At 40.6% G+C, this 16,027-nt stretch overlaps 1 protein-coding gene across 6 annotated transcripts in view; it reads right to left on the bottom strand.

Annotated features, from left to right (window-relative positions):
* Positions 1-16,027, bottom strand: part of shisal1b (shisa like 1b) — a 142,965-nt gene that overhangs the window by 39,946 nt on the left and 86,992 nt on the right. For 4 of the 6 annotated variants that reach the window (XM_030426335.1, XM_030426338.1, XM_030426333.1 and 1 more), the window contains one exon: positions 10,217-10,462. The exons of 1 other annotated variant lie outside the window; for it this stretch is intronic. The gene's annotated coding sequence lies outside the window, so the exon portion shown is untranslated. Of the gene's footprint in view, positions 1-10,216; positions 10,463-12,369; positions 12,450-16,027 lie in introns of all 6 variants that reach the window. One more of the 6 variants, XM_030426334.1, reaches the window with a different exon arrangement.

Genomic DNA, 16,027 nt, shown 5'->3' with positions numbered 1-16,027 from the left:
TCCCCCTTTTCATACTGTTGGTGTTGTTATTTTACTAAAAAGATTAAGCGTTTATATAATAGATCTTTTCTTCTAGTCCCCTACATACAGAACTGTTCTGTCATCCATCGTATCTTTGAGCTGAAGCACCTGTTACCTTCTGGTAAGACTTTTAAAAGTACAGTTATTATAAAAACACTTAGATCTTAAGGTTAACTCCAGTGGTAGAATTAAACTATTTACTTGGGTATTTGCATTTTCTTCTTCATTATACTTCTACCCCTTTATGATTCATAAGGAAATGATAACGGGGCGGCTGTAGCTCAGTGGATAGATCAGATTGGAAGGTCGCTGGTTCGAATCCCGGCTCCCCTGGGCCAGAATTGAGCTGAACAGGTTAGATAAAAGGTACACAAAGACTTGATACTACAGGTAAGACTGAAATTTCTTTCTTCTTACTTATAAGTACATAAAAAATCTCAGGTATACCTTGAAATTAAAGCATACTGCAGGGGTCATAGATAGATAGTAGGGGTGGGAGAAATAATCGATTCTTAGATGCATCGTAACGTGGACGTGGATGATTCTGGATCAATTTACAAAAGTCAAAAATCTATTTTCTAAATGTTAATTGACAACGCAATGTTGAAGGAACGCAATGGGCGGAACTCGTAATTTGGGAAGTGCAGCGCCCGGACAGTCGATGGTGCGAACATAACAAAAAAACATGAGATGGCTGAGTGCAACATTCAACCAGCAACCTCGCTTTAACAGCAAGCGTGTGGAAGCATGGTTGTAGTTGCTTCCAGCTAGAGGACCATCGAGCAAGCGATATCAAATTTTCCAACCAACTCGGAAAGGGCGATGCGAATTACAAACTCTACCGCAACTTTGATTGCCGAGGACTTGCGTCTGTATTCAGTCGTGCTTTGTTGCGCACCGATTGCATTTTAACACGTTGTGCAAAAAGTTTTGTGTTGAAATGAAAACGGCATAAAGTAGCATAGCATTGGGATATGCTCTCTATCACCCATAACAGGATTTTGTGATAAGAGAAGTCTTATGCTTATCTTTGACTGAGAGCAGCTTTTTCTTTAATGACACGTAGAAGAAAAATTAATCTGTTTATTTTTTCATTATCAATGACCCAAAAAAAGTCATGTTTTAGTATGAGAGTTGATACATAGGTCCAAAATGTGTTGAAATGCAAGCTGCATTGATTATTGCATTAAAAGCTCATTGTCTGTAACAGGAGGATTCTGTGTTCAGGTCAAATCTCTTTGTGACAGAAAAAAGCCCTTTCGTTAATAAAATATTAAAATATGTTCTGTTGATTAAGATGCATCAATAATAGGTTTAGAATTGATTTGTTGACCTCCGAATCGGAATCGAATCGTGAGGTGCCAAGAGATTCCCACCCCAGATAGATAGATAGATTTATATAGATCTAAATTATATATATATATATATATATATATATATATATATATATATATATATATATATATATATATATATATATACATATATATACACACATACACGTACACACTACTCACAATAAGTTAGGGATATTGTGAGAGACTCAGTGGATTTCATACATACGGTGTTTGTTTCACTTCAGAGAGTTTTGGGATAGGGAGGCAATTGTATTGGGGTGATAGACACACCTCATTTTGTGTTTTCCACGTAATGGTCTCACTGTGTACAGTGTGCCTTACATATTGGGGCCAATACCAAAAAACTAAAAGACAACCCTTTTCAATGTAGCATCAATTTCAACATTCTGTGGGTATAAAAAGCTGGTACTGTCAGTAAGTCATTCCAAGTAAATCATTCAAACAGCCATGAACACACGACATCACTTAACGGACGAGCAGCGCCACCTGGCCATAGCGCGCCTTCGGGTCGGTGGCAGGCAGTCAGATGTTGCTTGTGAACTTGGTGTGTCTCAAAGTGTCATCAGCAGACTTGCATCAAGACACAGAACTACTGGCAGAGTTCGTGACAGACCCACGAGTGGAGCCCTACGAGTGACAGACGGCAACGATGACCAGTACCTAAGGACCTATGCACTCAGACATCGTTATGCAACTGCCACACAGCTGAAGGCCCAGTTACGAGATGTGAGGGGTACTAGGGTTTCCAAAAAAACCAGTGTTTCCTCTACATTCATTTAGGAGTGGCGGCCTGCCATCGACGTTAATTACTCGCGAGAGCGCGGCCTTGAAAGTGACATCACGTCAAGCACCCAGGCACCAGGTCGGAGAGTCAGAGGAGTGTCATCTGGAAAATAGGGCAACTACTCACCGGAGAAAAGGTAGACTCATTAGCTTAAGAAAACTTATAATAGATCTTATGAGTTCAATAGACGTTCTCAAAATATTGATGGCCAGCTAAGGTTACGTAACATATCGGTAGCTTAATTAATTGGGCCCGGTGCCAACTCAACTCAGTGTCGCTAACATGAGTAAACTAATTGATAGCATTAAGCGAATATATACACGCCATGATGTAACTGCTGACTGCATTTTCAGATGAGCTTGTTCAAATATTTCTCAAAGAATAGAAAGACACCTGATGAAGATGACGCGAGTCAGGTATCATTAGCCTTTTACTGACTCAAATGATGATTGTTAGGTAAAAAATTGTGTTCACACTTGTAATCAGATGTGATGTGAGTGTAAATTATCTAACGTTAATGTTTTATGTAATCATATAAGACAAGTAACATTAGACAGGGAGGAGCAGTGGAACAAAGTGAAGGAGAGCAGAGTACAGCAGGGGGAGAGCCAAGTGAAGGAGCAGGAGAGCAAAGTGATGGTGCAGGAGAGAGAGATGTGAGTAGAGGAGAAATACCTAAAGGGAAGCACAGGCTATCAGGCTGGGACCCTAAATTAAATAAAATTAAAATTTAATATATATTTTTTTTATTTTATTGTTGTATTTTTTGTTATTATTCTTTATTTTTACATTCAGCCTTTAAAAAGCCATTTTCCATGCCAGCCATTCAATAAAAAGGGGGATTATGCTGGGCATAAAAGTAAAATCTGCAGTCAAGTGTCATTTGTTTACGTCGCCACGGCTCCCCGGAGAGCCTGCCCTCGCTGCTGAAAAAAATCCTAGAGGAAACACTGCAAACCATTCGAAACCGACTCCACTGCTTTGGCTTGAATGCCAGACGACCGTTGCAGGTGACTCCACTGACACCAAGACACCGCCGTGAACATTTGCAGTGGGCACAAGACCATGTGACCTGGACAATGCAGCAGTGGTCTACCGTCCTGTTCACTGTTGAGTGTCGGGTCACCTTGCACAGAAATGATGGTCGTCAGCGTTGCTGGAGAAGGCGAGGTGAGCGATATGCCGAGGTCAACATGGTCCCCAGGGTTCCCTTTGGTGGAGGAGGTGCAACAGTCTGGGCAGGCATCACCAGTCAGCGCAAAACAGATTTGGTTATTGTAGATGGCTCAGTCACTGCACGTTCTTACCTCAGAGACATCATGGAACCCATCATCATCCCCCAATTCCGCCAGCACACCCACAACTTTCTGTTCATTGATGATAATGCTCCACGACATCGTGCCAGAATTGTCACAGCTCGACTTCAGGAAGTCGGAGTGCCTCATATGGTATGGCCAGCAATGTCCCCTGACCTGATCCCCATAGAGCACGTCTGGGACCAGCTGAAGCAGAGACTGGATGATCGTACCCCACCACCACGTGACCTGGCAGAACTGCGTGTAGCACTTGTGGAGGAGTGGAACGCATTGCCTCAGAACAACATCATGAGGCTAGTGAGGAGCATGAGACGTCGCTGTCAAGCTGTCATTGCGGCAAATGGTGGAAACACCCGCTACTGACATTGTCAATTTTTGTTATTTGGGGCTATCCTTGTTATTGTCTAAATTTTTGGGGTAATAAATATTAAACTAATGAAAATGGTGTTTCTTCTCATTCATTATTAGTAATATCAAAGGGAACTTTTACTTATTTCATTAAAATTCAGACCAAATAGGAAAAGCCCTCATGTAAATAACAATATCCCTAACTTATTGTGAGTAGTGTGTGTGTATATATATATATATATATATATATATATATATATATATATATATATATATATATATACATACATATATATGAAATGATCTATCTATCTAGATATAAATATATAGATCTAGATACACATATACATCTATATATACATATATGCGCACTTCTCTTATCTCTTATATATATATATATGTATATACAAATGTCCACTCATTACTACTCACACATGACGCAGATCTATGAGGTGATGTCACAAGATAACTGAAGGTTAAACACAAGTGGAAAAGGAGGCCGCGGGGGATTAGCTGCTTTTTGTCACAGGTCACATGCCGGTACACGAAATAATGAGAATTGAGTGGGGTCAATGAGAAAACAGTGGGGTCATGCATAAAGGTTTAAATGTCAATATGTCAATATTATGGTTATGCTCTGTGCATGTTCTCTTTTTCACAATCACCCTTGAGATAAGACCCCTAACCTTCCCTCCTCAATTAAGGTTTTGGAGGAAGTGATTATATCGGAAGAGTACTGTATACAGATAGAGAGCACAATTTTCATGCAGGCGAATGAACAATAAGCATAGATACTCATTTGCATAATGAGTCCACTCCAGTAAATATTTGCCAAACCTCTGATTTCCCTGAAGTATTCTTTTTTTCCTCTCATGAATGATCATTCATGCGTGATTTAACCCTTTCAGCTGGGTCGATGTGACCTTCCTTCCTTACGTTTGTGTTGTCCACAGGTACACACCAACACAAAGCAAACAGCGCATTAATTTTCATAACTGCCACTAGGTGAACCTGTGTCTGAATTTCACCCTGTGGTCTTGGGTGGCTGTTAAAAACAGAAGCGTTACAGTTCGCCCAAAGGGTTTGGGATGCATAGTTACCACGGGAGCGAGCTACTGTTATTAGCATTGACAGTACAATAGGACAAAGTGCTAGCTGGCTTTCTGCCTCTGGCATCTAATGGTTACAGCATTGAAGTACATAGAGACCACATGGAGGGACAGCGAGCCCTTACAGCTGATGAATAGAGACTGTGTGTGTGTGTGTGTGTGTGTGTGTGTGTGTGTGTGTGTGTGTGTGTGTGTGTGTGTGTGACAGAGATTCGCTCTACAGGCCTCTGCTCGATTATCATCTGTTCAGGGGAATCTGATATTGAGGAGAAGCCGGCATCAAAAGGCACCTGCTTCTATCTGCCTCTATCTCTCATTACATTCTTCCTCGTCCGCTCATGCACATACGCATAACATGGCCATGCACACTCTCTCCACACACACACACACACACACACACACACACACACACACACACACACACACACACACACACACACACACACACACACACACACACACACTTACAGTATATTCTCAGCCACACAGCTGTTAACATATGCATACTGTACACACTCTTGCTTTCTTTCTAACTAGCACAAAGACACATGCATGTGGAGATCAAAACAAATTAAAGCACACACATAAAAAACATGCATGGTAACTGAACACCCAATTGTACGCACACAAGCAAGCACACACATCCACAGAGCCGGGGGCAGGGGAACTCGGTGTGAACCCTCAGGAGAGAGATGTCATGATGACAGACAGGCCAAATGAAAATGAATGCAGAGTTTTCTGCACCACAGATCGGAAAACAAGACCAGTCTGCGCACACTGAGTGACTGCATGCTGCTGTTTATTTTGGGTTAGAGAATGTAATTATTTGGCTGCCGTTGGTGCTGTTGGTGTTATTAATGAGTTATACTCTCAGTTGGAAACTGTTCAATATGATATGTTGCAGGGGGTAAATGTGGGATGAGCACTCAGAAAAGTCAGATAAAAAGCCTTGGTTCAGTTCAGATGTTCAGATAGACGTATCTCTGTGCCGTACTTCTAGCTTTTAAACTGGGTTGAATCCCTGTTTCAAAGTACAACTCAAGGATAATATTCCAAAGAGCAGGCAACCTTACACTGAACATTAGAATAAATATTTCAGCATCTTCAGGGGCTTTCACACTGGCAGTTTATTCTGAATCATGTATCAACATTCATGTATTTTATATAATGAAAACTTGCTCTGAACTCAGGGCTCAAACTAAACATGGAACTTAGATCAGCCTGAACTAACTGGTGCCTGGTCAGTTCAAGTTAAACTGCTGTATGGCTGGCCAGCCGTCAGAAATCAATACTGACTCGTAACAGAAGAAAATTCTCGTACTCATGTCACAGTAAAATCATTAGTCGCACATTAGTACATTAAATGCAGCGAAATGGGCATCAGCAAAATGCCTTATGGTAAATTATGTGACATTCAAACTCAACTAAATGCCATGTGATAATTAGTGCTAAAAGTTGATGAATCGATTAGTTGATTGTCAGAAAATAAATCTGCAAAGATTTAGTGATTGATTGGCATTTATCAAGCAACACGTATTTTCCAGCTGTGGGGATTTGCTGTTTTCTGCTGTTTTCTGACAATGGGTAACTGAATAGCTTAAGGTTTATGACTTTTGGTTGGATTAACTTGAAAAACTTTGACAGACATTTGTACTATTTGTTGTACTAAACAAAGAATACATTTAAGTTTTTTTTTTAAGAGAAAAATCTTTTTCATATCTTTGTGGCTTGCACATGCAGCTGTCCCTTGAGCTGGGAACACGTTGGCACTTTCACCTGTTGATTGTTCTCCATTTTACCTATGAAGGTCAAACAGGTGCAGACGTGGTTTGCAGCTGCACTGTGATAAGAGAAGCATTATGCGATGGCAGTAAAAGTCTAAAGCAAACAAGCTTAGTAAAGAGTATTTTGGGGGGAGGGTGGGCAATCAAACTTGGGCAATAAAAATCAAACAAATCCAGACTGAAAACAGCCTTAATGTATCTGTCAATGGCATCTGCTACTTCCACTTTACTTTTGTCTATGTAGCAGCTGTGCAATGCAGTCTGTTAGAACTGCATAGAGTTCTCAGAGACGGGGCTTCATGTTGCCCACTCCTCGATTGCATAAAGTTAAGGTCTTAAGAGCCTTAAGTTTACCCAAAAATGAAAATTTAGTCAGTGTCTACTATACACAGTAATCAAAGACTCTGGAAGCCCTGAGATTGATAAATTGATTTGGAAAGACGTTTATACCCTTTTTAAAGTCGCAACTTTCACTGTGGCTGCTTAGCTAAAAGCATTAGCCTGCAATGTGGTTGTGGTTGTAAATTACATCTTTTCAAATAAACTTGCAATCTCAGGGCTCCCAGAGATCTGGATTATGCCAGAGGATCTATATGGAACCAGTTTATGTTTTACCCCTATAAAATAAGTCAGTTGTTGTTGTTCTGGAGAATGCTGCAATGCTGTTTTGCTGTGAAGCTCCAGAAATGTTTTGTGGACTACAGTATATAATGACAGAATGTTCACTTTTAAACATTCACATTTAACATCAGGTGGTGATACATGAAATATGTATCTGTTTTACATTTCAGAGGTTAGGAGGCAAAAGGAAGATGTTTACATATGAGTTATTACCTAGTTAAAAATAAAATGCCTGTTGTAACTGGCATGAAGTTTCACATAAGGTTCCAGTAGTTTTCTATTCTTCCTAGGAGCTCATGCAGATTTAGAAGGATGGCAGTGTTCAAAGGGTAATTAGATTTCTGTCCGGGTATGACTCAGTCCTTTACACCAGAGACATTTATAAAATACAGTTTCAGCTGAGAAAAATGTTCAATTCCCAGTCAGAAATTGTCTCCTGTTTGTGTGTGATAAACTGTGGACACACTTCAGTATCACCATGAAACACAGTTTCAGTTTGTGCTTGCTCCTAAATAACCCAGTCTGCCTGCACTCTGATATGTCCAGATATATGGCTGGATTAGGCTTGCAGCGATGATAGCTGAACAGAAAATGCCGCTCGGTATAGCCGCGAGTTTTCTTGCCTCATCTGGACCGTGATAAGAACCACCATCCGTGAGATGACGATAGCAAAGTCGTATTAATTTCAGCTCCGTGCCTATTGACTTTTATGTTTGAGATTCAGGCACAGAAAACTCTTCCTCTGCCAAAAGATTGTCTGCATCTGGTGCCGCCAGCTTCTCTGCAGTTTGACACCGGTTTGATCATCTGTTCTGAATTTGAAATGCTCCTCACTCAAAATGTTCACCTTGAGGGCTTCTGCCAAGACACTGGTCACGACGCCTCTCCGTGCTCCTCCTATGATTTAATGTGTGCACCAAGGGAACATTAACACCCTCTCAATGTCAATGACTCCTCCTAGACGGGAAAGTCGGTGAGCCACTGATGGACTCACGATAACAGTCCCTGTGTGGCAGTGGTGTGTGTGTGTGTGTGTGTGTGTGTGTGTGTGTGTCTGACACAAGGTGACACAGGAAACAGTCCTGCTGATGACTGATGGTCAGACTCAACTGTCCTCACCTCACTTACGTTCGGTCACTCTTGTGGAGGTGATCGTGTGAAAAAAACACACACAGTCCAGACTAAACACAAAGCGAGGACGGTCACTACGCCAATCTGCAGCTGAATTACCCTTTTTAAAAGCGAATAGTATAAACACATCCTGCTGAACGTGGATCAACACTTGGCTGTCACTGAAATGGATGGACAGTAAGGCTTAGGCTTATTCAATATCTTTCCTTTTGTGTCAAAACACACACAGCTCAGAGTAACTGCACCATGTGCCTCCACCTGTGTTTACACTGAGAACATGATACTCTCTGTTCTATGAAGCTTTCTTTAATACAGTTTTAATCAAACTGCCCCAACCCTCCAACCCACAGAGAATCTTTAAAAAACATTGACGCTCATCAGTAGAGCTGCAGTTTAATTGTTTAAGTTAACTGCCGACAATTACTTATTTTTTTGAGTCAAACTTTACTAATTTCATTTTTAGCAAAACAAGACATTGGAGGATGTCATCTTGGGCAAGCACAAATCAACTGATCGAGTGAATAATCAACAGATTAAAAAACACTCATCAGCTTGCATCAGAGGCCTTTGTCACCAGGAGCCAAAGGACAACCTCGCTGTCTCCAGGCACACTTTTCTTCTCCAGGATGAAAAATGGCTGCGAGAAGCCTTTGTGAGAAATAGTGAACACAATAGGTCTTTATTGGTTTCAAGGATAATTTTTTCAATCACATCCTGTACATAAATACAGCTTGAACAAAGGCAGAGTCCTTGGGGAGCTCATTTACTATATAAATTACACAACTACTCACCCATTCATTACAGAAATTGCACAATGGTTCATCCAGGCATTACAATATACAAAGGGGGGCATAATGTTTATATTATTTTTCCTATTCTCTGACTGTCTGACGGGTTCAAACTGTGAATAATTTCATCCACTTGTGGGTATTGAACGTGAAGACTCACCTAGGAGACCTTCTACCTTCAATATTGACCAGAGACGTATTATCCTGGTGCATGCATGAACACACATGCAGCTGCACACTAACACACTTACGCACATGTGCTTGCAGTACACACACTCGAACAATCTTCACTGTCATGCAAAAACATAAAAGCACCCAACTGCTGCCCCAGAGCCAGTTGTCGCGCAGTCACAAAGGCAAGAGCAGGGTATTTCTGAGGAGCAGGTTTTTGTGTCACTGAACAAAGGGAATCTCCTTCCTCCTCTCTCCCCTAAATCCTATCATGTGCCACCATTCGTCTCCCACACGCCTGTTTCCAAGTTACCGGCAGCGTCGGCTGCCAATCTCGCTTAATTGCCTCCTGTGTAAAGTGACGGCTGTGGAGCACAGATGAGAGCGAGCTGTCCTCGCCTTTTCCTGCAGCTCACTCACTGCTACATCACCAAAGCATAGAGACTCCACCTGAGAAGCTTACTGTACACCTTTGGGAAATTACACAGTTGGTTTGACCTAGTGGGGAAACTTGCAAAGTAACCAACCTAGAGGCTTGCTGTGTTAGAAATAAAAAATATCTGGGGGACTGTTAATTTTGAGAGAGAAACTGTTCAATTTAGAAAACTGCTCTGTGGGGACATTTAATTTAAGCTTTAAAAGACACTCATGGATGGAAAGCACATGAATATGAAATGCTTTGAATAGGAAATGTCTTGTTAGATCTTACAAAGTAAAGAACAGAAGGTAAAACAATAACAGCAGACGGTGTTTGTTTTAACAATAAGCAGCTTTTCTCTACTAACCTTTTCTTATTCGCTCACTCCTGGTTTGCAGAATTCACCACCCTGTTGCTCCTTGTTTCCTTTTCCTTTGTTGTGTCTTCCTCACAAATAGATCCTCCTCATCCTCGAGACCGGGGCTGGAATTAACAGCTCATGACGAAAGCCAGGCGGAAGAGAAAGAAAACACACCAGAGAAGAAAAGAAACACACTCTTCTCGCCCCTAAGTCCTCCTTGGCAGTGTATCCCCATCCGTCAGAGCACAGCGACTGAGTGTGAGAGAGAGAGAGGGGAAGAGAGAGATGAAATGATACTGAGTAAGTGGGCGAGTGAGAGAGAAAGTGAGAGAGAGAGGGAGGGAGGGAGGGAGGGAAGGAGAGAGCTTGTGTGTATGCACTGGAGGGTGATCCTCTGTACTGTATGAGCTCCTGTTTATCTCTCTGTCTGTCTCCTCTGCATAAATTCCTTCCCGACAGAAGCCACGAGGTCAGTTGCATTTACAGTAACGAGTCTCGGTTTCCTCTTGAGGAAAAGACTTCCTGTTAGCTCTCCGCTCAACTTCCCTCATGAGTGAAGTCCCTCTGCATTTATGCTTTTTAAAACCCTCTCTCTCAAGCTTTCTCTCTCTCCCTCTCAAACACAATCTCGCTCCCTATTCCCCTCTCTTAATTTATTAATATCCTAGTGACAGTTAATCTAATGTCCTTTCTCCAACACTGCCTGTCCAGAGGTTAGGTCCTCTGGTGAGGAATGTGCTGCAATTTAATTTACAATAAACAAAAACGCAAACGCAAACAAACTAACAGAGGTGGGGATACAGTACAGCTGCAATTTGCATGCATAATTATTATGCGCTGCATTAACATATGCATTATCTGATACTGCTCTGCCCTGCGAGTCCTTGGTCAATGAGAGCAAAATGAAATTTGGGAAAAAAGAACCATCAATGCAATGGTAACGATTAGATAATAATTGAGAAAATAAAGGGTTTTATCATTGAAAAGCCCTGATTGATACAGCAAAAATAAAAACAAACTGAACAATTAGTTAACTGAATAGCCAATTTTCAGAATACTGGTTGTTCAAGCAAAAATTACAGTTTTTTTAAATCATCAGTTTCAGGGATTTGGTTCTTTTCTGTTTAACTGGAAACTGAATAACTTTAAAAAAAAATGTTTAAAAAAGTTTTCTGCCAAAACAAGCTCTTAGAAGAAATCACTTTGGAATGTGGGATGTTGTGGTCTATATTTTTCCCTATTTTCTGATCATTTAGGTTGGACATGCCCAAACTTTTTCCAAAAACTGAAATTCATTATTTGACCAAGGGCCAATAGTATCTTTGCCTTTTGTCTTGTATTGTTAAGATGCAAACTGGTACATTTTCTAAATCTAATCTAAAAATGACACAAATGTCAGGATAATTGTTCTAGGTTGTTTTTTTTTCATTTGCAACTTCCTGCACTAAGTGTCACTCAGATCATAAACAAACATAGCAAACTTAAAACAGCAAAAGCAGCAATTCATATTATCATTTTTTAATTACATTTATTTTTGGCTGGCAACATCTTCTGGACCGAACAAGACCAATACTGAGTTTTTTGGGCATAAGCCAATACCACTATTTTGGACGATATTCTTTTATGTATTTATATATATATATATATATATATATATATATATTATATGTAAGCACACATATTTCAAAGATATGTATATGTATGCAAAGATATGTATGCAATTTAGGCAAGATCTCTTACAGTTTAACAATAACAATTCTTGTCCAAAATGACATTTGTGTATCATGTTCTGTAAAAAAAAAATATATATATATATTATTATCATTAAGTGTAGCTCAATTCCATTTGCTGATTGTTGTTGACATTGTGTTGACAGCACAGGTGCTGGTTAAGTTTGCCACCAAAGAGCTGATTGTCTTGCTCAAGGAGATTTATTGCACTCTTTGGCCACCATCGTGCTGTGTTCAACTACAGTTTCAGTGCTTTGAAATTTCTAACTAACCTGAAATTCACATCACAAAAAAGTACACTGTTGGGAACTGTTGGTTTTGTAACATTTAAAGGCGTTAAGACAAACAAGTATTGTCACCAGTGAATTGGTCTTGCAAGTGTCAGCACAGACTGTGTGTATAAAACATGGTGTCTCTGTGATACTCTACCGTCCTTCTCTGCTATGATGATTCCTGATGTGACATGGCAGCCACAGCGCCTAAGTGTCTCCCCTGAGTACAGCGCATACCTGGGTCAATATGAACATAAAGCGATGGATCAATCAGGTCACTCACATCACTGAAAGGTGATTCAGGGTCCAACCTGGCAGCTTCGTCAATTATGTTGATAAAGTGCCAGAATGTAATGAATCACGCAGACAGCCACGCACACAGTCGGCAGAGTGACTCTCTCTCTGTCACACCGCGGATGAAGTGATAAAGAATCTCTCTGTTGCGGGTAAATGAAGGGTACAAACATATGGACGTGTCATCTTGACACTGCATGCTCGCCCACCAAGAGGTATTCCCGTGGAGCACAGTGGGTATTTTGCTGTCTCGGCCAGCGGGTGATGCTCCAGGACACATGGCCACATGCAGCAGGAAGAGGGAGCTCTGATGAAGGCCAGTTTCTGTCAAAGGGAAGATTGGCCAACAGGGAGGCTTCAGGCAGGTTGTGTGGGGAATGGGCTATATGATGTTCAGCCAGGAGGAAGTATGCAAGGGAGCGATATAATGTATCTTCAGAGTGTGTGTGTGTCTGCACGTGTGTGTGTTTGGAGGATGTAACTGAAACCACTCAATGCTAGTCATTTCCGTTCCAGCACCCCCTTCCACATCCCATCTTGTGCTTCATTCTCCTTTTGTGACCAACATAGCCCAGTCAGCAGAATAAAATGTTGGAAGCTAACTTTTTTGCAAACCACAGATCCAGTCATAGGCCTATGTTGCATATTGACTTTATCTACAAAACACATGAAGTGTTAATGACCTGACTGTCACATCAGGAGGTGTATGGGATGGTGGTGGAGTGAAAAGGTAATGACCGCATTACAAGACTGTGATTCAACATTTACAGGTGTGAAACAACTCAATATATTTGACCAGGGCCTGTGGTGTTTCAACATTTGTAAGATTTACACAACCGGATAATTTTAGGGACACCTCGGGAGGTCGGGAAATCTCCAGCCATGTTTGTGGTGACAACAAGTATTTTTAAGTCAAAACATGATCTTTTCCTGACCCTAACCAAGTTTTTTTTGTTGCCTAACCTAGGATTGTTAGCTAGCGGCCCTTAATCACAAGATAATGTCTCTGACATATTTACAGCATTAAAGACTTTAGTGTACTTGGTGTCTGTTATAGAGTCATCAGTCATTTCTGTAGTTGCAGGACATACGTGAGTGCTTCACCTCCAGGTGAGTGCCCTCTCCGTGAACTAGTTGGTCAGTGGCTGTTAGTGTTGAGGTGAAGGTTTATTCATGACAAGCTCCTTGCTTGAATTGTCTTTGCCACAGCTGGGATCATTAATAATACAAATGTCAGTGAGCATGGAAGTGTTCCACACTCTATCATACCTGTACTTTCTTACAGATTGAATTAAAATCATCTATTCCAGTTCCCTTTTCAGTTTCTGTTCAATGTTCATCTCTCCTTTGAGAGATTCAAATGATAGGAGTTATTCTCTCTAGCGTGACCTTTCCTCCTTTTCACCGAACTCTGGGAGATTTCTTTGAATCTTTTTAGGAGGCTCCATAAATGTAGAGGATCAGCTTACACGGTCCACTATTAAACCTTCAGGGTATTCGATACAGATGTGACTTTCAATCTTCAAAAAATAAGATTTGGGCTTGGCTTTGTATTATATGGTCCAAGTGTAAGGAAATGACTTTTTGAGAAGGCTGGTCTGTATTTCTTTCCGATTTCCCTCCTGCAGTATAGCCCTCTGCACTGGGTCACCCTTTATTATACTGATGGTTTTAAAATGAGTTTAGGTTCTTATGCAAAATGTAGCCCAGCTATGAATTAGTGTCCTGCAGCTGATGCTGTACAGTCCCATGATAATAAAGTGAGTGAATGTTGTTGTCAAGCTTTCCTCTGGGGCCCTGCTTAAGCACACTAGATAGAGGTCAGAGGAGGCGTGGGGAATTGTACAAATCCCTGCAAGTCATTGCATGTCCTCTGGTCTTCAGATGGATGCTGCTAATAGAAAGTTGCACCCTGCTGCTTTCTACTGACACGACTAATCATCGAATGTCTCTTTTGGACATTAACGTGCAAATTTTTCAGTCAGAGGCAGAGTTTGAAATTTGCACTGTATATATATATACACATATACATATATATACATATACACACACACACATATATACACACACACACACACACACATATATACACACACACACACACACACATATACACACACACACACACACATATATATACAGATATATATACACACACACACACACACACATATACATATATATATATACGTATACGTATATATGTATATATACACATACATACACATTTAGTTTAAGATTTTTTTTACTGATACTGAATAAAGTAATAGAAGACAGTAGACACAAGCTTGCCAATCAACAAGGCATTAGGCATTGTACTATATCAGACATAGGTTTAAGCAGGGTATTTGTCTTTCATGAAAGAGCACACAAAATGGAAGTGCACTAGCAGAGATAAAGACAAAGTTTGTTAAAGTTTTTATGAATTTGTTTCGACCTTTATTATACTGTTAGGCTTTCATCTTTTCATGTACCCTTTTAAACCACTATGAGTAGGCGTACACATGAAACTGAAAACTGAAATATTCATACTCACTAAAAGATCACCTGTCATGGTATAACACACTGCAAAAGAGAGGGATCTTGACACTGACATGGCACTTTTTACAATAATATTATATTTTGATGGTTAACCAAAAATATTTTGATATATTCAAGAAGTATTTGTATTGGATCTAGTTTGGACTCAATGTAGTGGCATTTTTTAGCTGCTGGGGGGGTGGGGGGGTGGTAATGCCCCCCTGCCTCCCTGCAAACTCCCCCTGTAGCTTTGGTTAAATTTAGACAGGAAGAGGAAAACCAAATTTGGCCATTTAATTCCCCAAATTAGCTGGTTCTTGTACAGCTGATGGTTCTTCAAGATAAAGCATGAAAAATGGGCCTCCTCAAGGGGAAAGGATTGTAAGGACACCCCACCTCTAGTCTTTCAAGTGATAGTCACATGCCTGTGCTCGGCCAAGAAAAAAAAAAATCAGACACATCAGCTCTATGTCAGCCAATACCCTAGACAGTTGGTCGTCGCATGCTTTCCCTCACTCAGGGAAGTGTGTCCTCCTAATTGCCTTGAAGGTAGTGTTGCTTCTTGAGAAGCTGTAAACCCCATCTTGAAAGCAATGGGGTGTCACTTAACATCAGCAATTACAAGATTCAACCATAAACTGCTTAGCCATCTGAAAAATATTAGGATAATCATTTTTTCCCTCCTCGAAAAACAAACAAACCCAGTGAACACACTAATATGCTGTTGAATGGGCAATAGATTTTATTGCTTTTTCCTCTTTGAATACTTGTTTTTCTGAGTTGAGCAGCTCCATTTCTCACCAAAACCAATGTCTGGAGAGAATTCCAATGTTAAATTATATGCATATTTACACACATACAAATTAGCTTTCATTGTTGCAGAATATAACTTTAAATGGTGTTTTGCGTTCAAACTGCTTGGGGGATGGATTTTATGAGAGTCTGTTGGAGTCGGGAGTAAAACCTCCAAGTCAATCCTCCCTGCTTTTTCCGACTTCATA

Source organism: Sparus aurata, chromosome 8 (assembly GCF_900880675.1).
Source record: "Sparus aurata chromosome 8, fSpaAur1.1, whole genome shotgun sequence".
In the NCBI taxonomy this organism is placed as follows: Eukaryota; Metazoa; Chordata; class Actinopteri; order Spariformes; family Sparidae; genus Sparus; species Sparus aurata.
Note: the sequence above shows the minus strand (reverse complement) of the source record. Positions and strands in the feature narration are given on the sequence as shown.